We start from the raw sequence: 8,877 nt of genomic DNA, 5'->3' as shown, positions 1-8,877 counted from the left end.
ATGGTGCTGGAAAAGATCCACAGACCTAAGGATCAGTGGAACAGACTGTAAGGTGCAGAAACGAACTCCCAACTCCCTCAGTCACCTTATATTTGATAAAGGGGCCGAACACTTTCCTTGGAAGTCTCTTCAGTGGAGCTGGAAAAACTAGCTTCCCACATGCTAAAGATGCAAACTAGATCTGTATCTTTCATTGTGCATTGTACTGAAATCAAAATGGATTGAAGATCTAAATGCTCAAAGAAAAATACCAAATCTGGTGGAAGATAGAGTAAGTAGACTGTTGATATATGTGTAGGCAAGGACTTTATGAACAAAACCCAGCTCTCACAGAAAATATCACAGGGAATAAAGAACTTGTATCTCATCTTATTAAAAAGCTTTGCATAACAAAATAAATCACTCACAGAGTGAGGAGACAACCCACAATGTCTTGGCAAACTTTTAGCCAACTTTTAGTCTTTTGTTCCTCGGACAAAAGACTAAGATCTAGAATAGATAAAGGACTAAAAAACAAAACAAAACAAAACAAAAAAAACAACTCAGCCCCTCTCAAATACAAAGACCCAATCTAAAATGGCCACCTGAAATGAATATAAACTTCTCAACTAAATATATGAAAAAATATTCAACATCTTTAGTCACTTGCAAGATGAAAGAATGCTGAGATTCTAGTGCTTAGAAAGAATGGCCATTACCAAGAAGAGAACCAATATAGTGCTGCTGAGGCTGTTGGGGGAAAGGAACCCATCCCCATTGTTGCTGTGCATGTAGACTGGAGCGACCACTGTGGAAATCAGGGCACAGATTCCTAAAAAAACTAGGACTAGAGGTTCCATTTGACCGAGCTATTTCCTTTCTTTGTGTCTTCCCAAAAGAGTTAAAAGCATCACAGCACAGTGACAAATGCTCACGCATCTTCATAGTAGCACAGTTGATAATCGCGAAGACTTAGGAAGAGTCCAAATGCCCATCAACTGATGAATGGATAAGGATACATTTTTAAAAAAAATAAAGTGAAGTACTACTCCACCACAAGAGGGATGAAATGAAGATATGTGTAGCTAAATGGAAACACCGTGAGAGCTTAAACCCAAGTGAAATGAATCGGATGCATACATTTAAATATTGCATTGTTTCTCTGATGTGAGGAACCCAGTGTCAATAAGGACCAAAATGTGTAATAGATATTGGAAATGGGAGTAAGATATTGAAATAAAAAGTGAGCAGGGGAGGGTGGAAAGGAAAGGAAATGAGGGTCAAGAACAAAGAATAGAAAAAGTGGAAAAAAACCTTCTGTTAGTAATTGTGAAGCAGGGTTGAAGGGAGGGGAGAGTACTGGGAAAAGACAAGAAGCAAGACTTGTCATATAGAGATATAAGTCAAATAAAAAAATCTGAGAAGGAATCTTAGAAGAGAGGCAGGAGAGATCACTGAATGGGCAGTTTGGAGAGGAGATGTGGCAGTGGGTTTGCTGAGAGGGGCTTAGTTCCACGGGGGTGGAACGTAGGGTGAGAACTGAAACATTTCATCAGGAAAGAAAAGGAAGAGGCAGAAAGAGAAGGAAGTTAGAGCAACAAGGCTGCCATTGCTGTGAGGGAGGAGGGCAGCACAGGAACCAAGAATGTCAGGTAGAGAAGCCGCCTCCCAAGGCTGCAGAGTGAGAAAAGGGAGAGTTTTCTCCGACCTGCTATGGACAATTGCTCTTCTTTTCTCTGATTCAGGACTTGGTTCCAGACAGAACACATCACGGTCTCCTTAGAAGGCTCTCTGAGTAGCAGTGATGTTCTTATTTGGAACAGGCCTCCCTTGTCCTAGCTGTGATACTCAGATTCTGAGGGAATTGATTTTCCATGAGAGTTTATCCACTGGACCACAGGCTGGGGGAACCAGCCTGCTGACGTACACTCCAACTGGATTTCTCGGAATTCAGTGACCTCCACGTGGAAGTGAGGATCTGAGCCTAGAGCTAAGCATGGGGGGGAGAGGGGGACAAAGATGTCAGGCCCAGCTCACTGTCCAGTGCATACGTCCCTTGCCCTTCTGATGAGGAGTGGTGCATAGCAACTCAGAGTGAGGGTATATAGATAACTGAGGACCCGAAGAGAGCTTGGCGGGAAAGGGTGGGATCTAGATTCTCAGACCAGAGATCCATTCAGAATATCCAAGCCTAAGATGCCCCTGCCCATTTTTTGTCCTCTGCCTTGAGTCTATTATAAGTCTTTTGGCCCTAAGCCCTGAAGGTAGACTGCTACATTCAGTGGTGCGCGGAGTTGTGAGACAGGTAGAAATATTAGCATCTCTCTTTCTCCTATGACTTCTTAAGTTTCCCAGGAGCATGCATCAGAGAAGGAAGCCCATCACAGCGTCAATTCACCCTTGTGTCAGTCTCAAGGGCAGAGGCTTGGGCCATGACCTGCTACTTTCAGTTCAATCAGTGTGTCACTGTAGAAAGAGTTGTACTGGAACCCACAGCGATACTGCCCATTGTCGGAGGGCTGGACATTGAGGATTCTCAGGACCACAATCCCTTGATAGACAGCATCTCTCACGAGTGTTGTCCTCCCTGAGTACTCCTCCATGGCTTCTCCAGGCTGGTCCCTTCCATCCCTGTAAATGTGCACCACCTGGGTGGACATGGGACGCAACCAGCATATCTGCATATGCTAAGCGCTTTGACGGGATGTGAGGTAGCAGGGTAGCTCTGTTTCACCACCCACCAGGGCCACCATGAGGCCCCTGGACTCGGAATGCTCCTGAAGAGGGACAAAGAGGAGATGGAGTCGGGGAAGACCGAGGGCAGGGCTTGTGCAGAGAGATAGTGCTAGATTGTACACTGTCACAGTTGGCGGTTGCACCTAACAGATGTCTGTAAGGGCGCAGCTACCAGATCCTGATTTTCATACCTGAACAATCCAGAGAACACAAAGGCATTAGAGTCACCGAGAATGAGATTGGTAGGCTTGGACTAGGGTTAGGCACTTAAGGACCAATGCTGAAATTCTTTTTTAAAATTCTTACTGGTATAATTTAGATATGCATAGTAATCACATTCATTGTAGAGATTTGGTATCTGTAACGCTATACCTTGATTCCTTCCCCCATTCTTTTCTTCTCACTTCAAATCCTATTTACTTCCACTCCTCCATAGTATAAAGCTCTGTTTGCATTTTATCCTTTGCTAATTTTTCCATAGCATTTCTTTCTTTCCCCCTCCCATCCCTCATTCCTTTTCTCTTTGAAAAATTACTTCCTATTTCACAATATCTGTATTACACATTTTGGTTCTTCTTTACACTTTTGCTTTCACACACCAGAAAGATAATGTGATATTTACATGTGTGTGTCCAGTTTGCTTCACTTATTGCTGTGGCCTCAAGGCCTATTCATTTAGCTATAAATGACTCTAGTTTATCATTCTTAATGGCTGCATAATTTCATTCTATAGAAAAACTTTTTTTTATCCATTCATCAGTTGATGGGCGTTTGGGTTGTACCCAAGATTTAGCTATTACAAACTGTGCTGTTATAAATGTGGGTGTGCATGTGCCACTGTGGTGTGATTTTTTTTTTTGTATGATGTTTTTAATTCTTCTGAGAAGATATCCAGAAGGTGAACAGCTGGATCAAATGGGACCTCTAGTCTTAGTTCTTCTAGGAATCTCTAAACTGATTTCCACAGTGGTGTCCCCAGTCTACCCACCAACCGTGGAGGAGGATTCCTTTTCCCCACATCCCTGACAGCACTTGTTATTGTTGACTTCATGATGACAGCCATTCATTCTGGGGTGAGACGGAATCTATTGATTTGTGATTGTGTGGTATGAAGGTCCCCCATTCCAACTGTATTAGTTCTTATTTGATTTTTTTAGCCCATTAATATTTGTTTTATATGTTGTGTGCAGGGTATGTGGTGCATACATATTTATTGTTATCTCCTTTTCTTGGATTTTTCCTTAATAAATATGTAATGACCTTCATCTCTTTTGAGTAGTCTTGGTTTCAAGTCTACATTGTCTAAAAATAGATTAATTACTCCTGCTTTTTTCTGGGTTTGTGTCAATGCATTACTGTTTTCTGTCCTTTGACTTTCAGTCTATGAATTTTTTTGAATTAATTGTATTTCTTATAAACAGCACATTGTTGGATCTTATTTCTTGACCCATTTTGCTAGTCTTCTTTTGATTGGTGAATTGAGACCATTTTCATTGATGATTATAGCTGATATATTGGCTTATCTTTTCCTGCTGTTAGTTTTTTTTTTTTGTCTTTTTGAAACAAGGTCTCACTATGCAGTTCAGGCTGGCCTTGAGCTCACTTTGTAGCCCAGGCCATTTTTGTTTTTTAAGTATTTAGTACAGGGTCTACAGGGCCTCACCACACAGATTGAACTCGTAGTGATTCTCCTGTTTTCAGACTCCCAAGTGCTGGGATTACAGGCGCGCACCACCACGCCCAGTCTCACTCCCCATCTCAGTTGCTCCGGGGGTGGGGCTGGTACGGCACGTGGGAGATTGCCTGGTGCCTGCATCTGCAGGCGCTTTAATCTGCTGAGCTATCTGACTGGCCCAAGCCCAGGCTCTGTCACTCCATAGCAATATTTAAGGTGGCCTTCACGCTCAGAGTTTTTGAACGCATAGTTAGCAGGACCCTTAGAAGGAGGGCTTTCCTGTCCCTTAGCCAGCCCACTTACCTCGCCTAGTTCCTTGTAGGGTGGGGAGGCTTGAGAGGACCTAAAAGTGTGGTTGTTGGACTTGGAGAACAGCTGGGATCATTTCTAGAGACTAGGGCCTGACCCTGCCTGCGGGAGGGACACACCCATGGGGGGTCTGGTGAGCTGGAACTGGACGGCTGGACAGTTACTTCCAGAGCAAAGCTGAAGGGCTCAGGGGGCAAGGTGACTGATCAGGAGTAATCAGGTCTGCTGAGAGAAAGAAATGCGAGAATAGGAGCAGGCACCCTACCTTTGCCAATCTTAGCCAACATTTTCCTGTGTTTTTAAGAACATGTAATTCTTTATTATCCTCTGGGGCTTTTTCACTTTCAGTCTTTCCCCACATTCTGCATTCATGCGCGCACACACACACACACACACACACACACACACACACACTCTCATGCAGTAGGCCTGGACCAACAGATGCAAGCAAGAATGCCCAGGGCAGTGCCTGGGACTTAGTACATTGGAAAAGTTAATATTTTTGCTTTTTCCAGGCTCTCAAAGAATCTGCAGTTTTATTACTTTTCCTTCCAGTTTTCCTTTCTTTTTCTCACCGTGCCCTTCCTCGCTGTTCTCTTCAGAGATGGAGGTCAGACCCAGAGCCTCACGCACTTTAGGCCAGCGCTCTTGCGCTGCGCTCTACTGCTGGTCTTCTCTCCCTGTTTTATGTTGCAGAATCAGAGACTCACAGAAAAGGAAAGAGAGACAAGAATTCTGACCTGCAGTTAGTGTGGGCAACCGGTCACAGAGAGACATAGCAGGAGACACTGCCGCGACGCCCTGGAGAAGTCTGCTGCTGCTTTGGGCGCAAGGCATGCTGCCCTCAGGGCTGTGTGCTGGTGGTGCCGGAGAAGAGGCTGCAATAAGAGGGAGATTATGGATGAGCTCAGACTTAAGGGAAGGAGGAGACTAGGAAGGAACAGAAATCTCACTCGCAGAGGAGTTGCATATCTCACTGTGGTGCTAATGTTAAGGAAAGAGGTGCCTTCTTGCTCTTACGTTGGAAAGTTTTGGGATCCTGTGGTCCTCGGGGCCACTCAGTGGCGCCCAGTCTTGTGCCATCTTGGTGTCTTCTTATATCTATGGCTGCTGTTTTCTCTTGTTCTCTGGATCCCACATCTAAAGGTTGGTTCTGAATGGATCAGTCCTGAATCCTTTTCTAACTTCAGATATTCTTTATTGGCAATTTCTTGAAATCTCATGGTTTGTTATAGGTTCAATCTCAATGTCTCCCAAAGGCCCATCTGGCAGAGACTTTGTTTCTACCCTGTGGCACTATTGGGTATGTGTGGTGGAGTTAGGAGGTAGGGCCATGAGGAAGGATGTTAGCTCACTGAGCGCGTGCGCTTGAAGAGGACAGGCAGATCACGGTCCTCCTGTCAGCATTTCTCTTGCTTCCTTAGCTGTCGAGAGGTTGGTGGTTTTCTGTGCTACCTGCGCCCCACTGCCATGTACTCCACCCTCACAGGCCCAGAGCAACAGAGCCAAGACAAAAACCCTGAGCCAAAACAAATCTTCCATACACAAAAGTTGTTTGCATCAGACATTTCATGTCAGCAATTGAAAGCTAACAGAAAACTGGTGTGGAGAAGGAGGGTCCATGCTATGACTATACCTGACAATGTGGGTCAGAAGCCTTTGTGTTTTGTTTGTGAGAAGAGTCTGGAAATGCTCATAGATTCAGGATAGAGAAAGCCAGAATACTATATGTGGAGCTTTTGAGCAGTTTGGACAAGAGCTCCAGGGACGAGGATGCTGATAGAAGGGCAGAGAATAAGGGCTGGAAATGTTGATATTCGGGAGATTCTTAGAGATGAACCAGATGTAGTATGCACTGTGGGAGGGCCATGTCTGGAGGTCAGTGACAGTGTTATGATTTAGATCTTAAATATATCCTGACGGTCTATGTGTCAGTGGGTTGGAGTCCCGCCTGTGGCCATATTGAGAGGGGGTGGAACCTTTGGGAGGTCAGACTTCTTGGAGGGATGATCCGTCTCCTAAGGCACATCCTAGACAGGAGAGTGGGATCCCAGCCTCTCCTCTCTTCGCTTACTGGCTGCTTCTGCTAAACAGCACTCCACTGCCATGACCTCTGAGTATGAGCTACTGTGCCATACGGGCCTGAAAGAACAGCATCAAGTGACCATGGACGACAACATCTGAATCCACGAGGCCCAATAATCTTTCTTCCTTATTAGTTATTTATCTCAGGGATCTAGTGACAGAAACCGAAGGTGAGTAGTACATAGCTCAGACTAACTTTTATATGTTGGTGACTCATTTCGAGATGTTTATCCTCCACCTGCAATGTCTGGGGGTCCAGCTGCAGGAACTTGCTTCTAGGGAACTAGGAGCCTATGGACTCCCCTGCCTGGGGTCCGCAGGAATAGCAGGCAAATTCTAGCCATCCCTGTCAGGATTATTTCCCTTTGCTGGCCACGTGAGGCTTCTGGTATGTCGTGCAAGACAGGCAAAAGATTGTTAGCATCATGAAGAAGAAACCGGAACACACTCAACAACTACTGCAGTGAGGGATTTGGTAGCCATGGCTGTAAGCCTACAGTCCTTAGCCCAGAGATCTTGTTGTTCAGAGACAATCTAGGAAGAGATTATTCTAAATAAAAGAGGGGCTGGAGAGATAACTTGGTGGTCTAAGCATCTGATGGGTAAGCGCAAGGACCGAGGTTCAATCCCCTGTCTATGCTGGACCCAGAACTCTGAGTGCGCTGAGCTGGCCACCAGAACTGGCTGTGGTGGCACATGCCTGTAATCCCAGCACTGGGGAGGCTGAGACAGGAGGATCACAATGAGTCTGAGATGTACCAAATCCATAAATATATAAATAAATAAAAGATTAAGGAATAAAGAGAAGAGAATCTCAAAAGCCAGGGCTACTTTAGGTGGGGAGAAATATGGTTTCTCTTTCGACATCATGACCCACAGAAAATATATTACTTTTTTGAGTGCTCTGCAACAAACAGGAAAGGGATTTCCTGTTTGGAAATCTAGGAAATCCAGGAAAGCTAGAAAGGCTTCATGAAAAAATGGTATCTTAAAGTATTATGCACCTTGAAACGATGACGTTAAGTGAAAGAAGTCAGAGGCACAAGCTTACATGTAGTGTAGTTCCTCCTTGCTAAGAACCTTGACATGTAAATAAAGGACAAAATGAAAGAGCAGGAGGGGCTGGAGAGATGGCTCAGTGGTCTAAAGCACCTACTTGGAACAAGCTTGGCAAAGCACAGGGACCGCGGTTCGATCCCCAGCACCACATGCCAGCCAGCCCTGCCCCCTGGTGGGCTGAGCTGGTCACATACACACACACACACACACACACTAAATGAATAAATAAATAAATAATAAAAAAAATAAAAAAATGAAAGAGCAGGAAAGAGAGAGACAGGTCTTTTGGAAGAGGGAAGGGAACCAAGAGATGCAATGAGGGAAGGGGGGGAACCAAATTTTAAGATGCATTGTGCACACGCACCCACTCCCCACGAGGATATAATCATTATATACTACAAATGTGGGCTAACCGGGGCTGGTATAGCTCAGCAGCATAAGCACCTGGCTTTCAAGCGCAAGGTCATGAGTTTGATCCCTGGCACTGCAAAAGAAAAACAAAACAAAACAAACAAAAAACCCCAAGCAAACAAAAAACAAAACAAAAGATGGACTAACCAAAGAATACACATTAAATAAAGAAAAATGTAGTAGGAAATGTATTTAACATTGAATTTAGAATGTATAAACAAATTTTTATAATATTTGAAATTGTTTCAACAAATATACTTGTATTCTTAGTTTTATATTGGAAATGATGACAGATAATTATCAGTTATAATTGAGTATTGTTTTTCAATTTTGTGACAGTGACATTAGTGAGATATTTTGGCAAAAGGATTTTTTTTTTTATTTTTTATTTTTTGGCTCCGAATGCCTTCAGGGCAGGTTGGGCTGGCTTGAGTTGTGGTGATCGAACCACAGCAACCTGAGACTGACTGCTTTGTTGGAGCAGCCACTTAAAGAACTGAGCTAAGGAGGCAGGCCCCCAAGTGAGATATTTTATTTGCACAAATTGGTGATATGTAAGGTTCTTTTTTAAATAACATTTTGCATTTTCTTTCTTTTAAGTCATATTTGAGGATTCTAACAAC

General features: G+C 44.0%; 1 pseudogene; it reads right to left on the bottom strand.

Annotated features, from left to right (window-relative positions):
• Window positions 1-1,568: 1,568 nt before the first annotated feature.
• On the bottom strand, window positions 1,569-2,639 carry LOC101575436 (annotated as a pseudogene).
• Between the last annotated feature and the right edge of the window lie 6,238 nt (window positions 2,640-8,877).

Source organism: Octodon degus, unplaced genomic scaffold (genome assembly GCF_000260255.1).
Source record: "Octodon degus isolate 3935 unplaced genomic scaffold, OctDeg1.0 scaffold00049, whole genome shotgun sequence".
Lineage (NCBI taxonomy): Eukaryota > Metazoa > Chordata > Mammalia > Rodentia > Octodontidae > Octodon > Octodon degus.
Note: the sequence above shows the minus strand (reverse complement) of the source record. Positions and strands in the feature narration are given on the sequence as shown.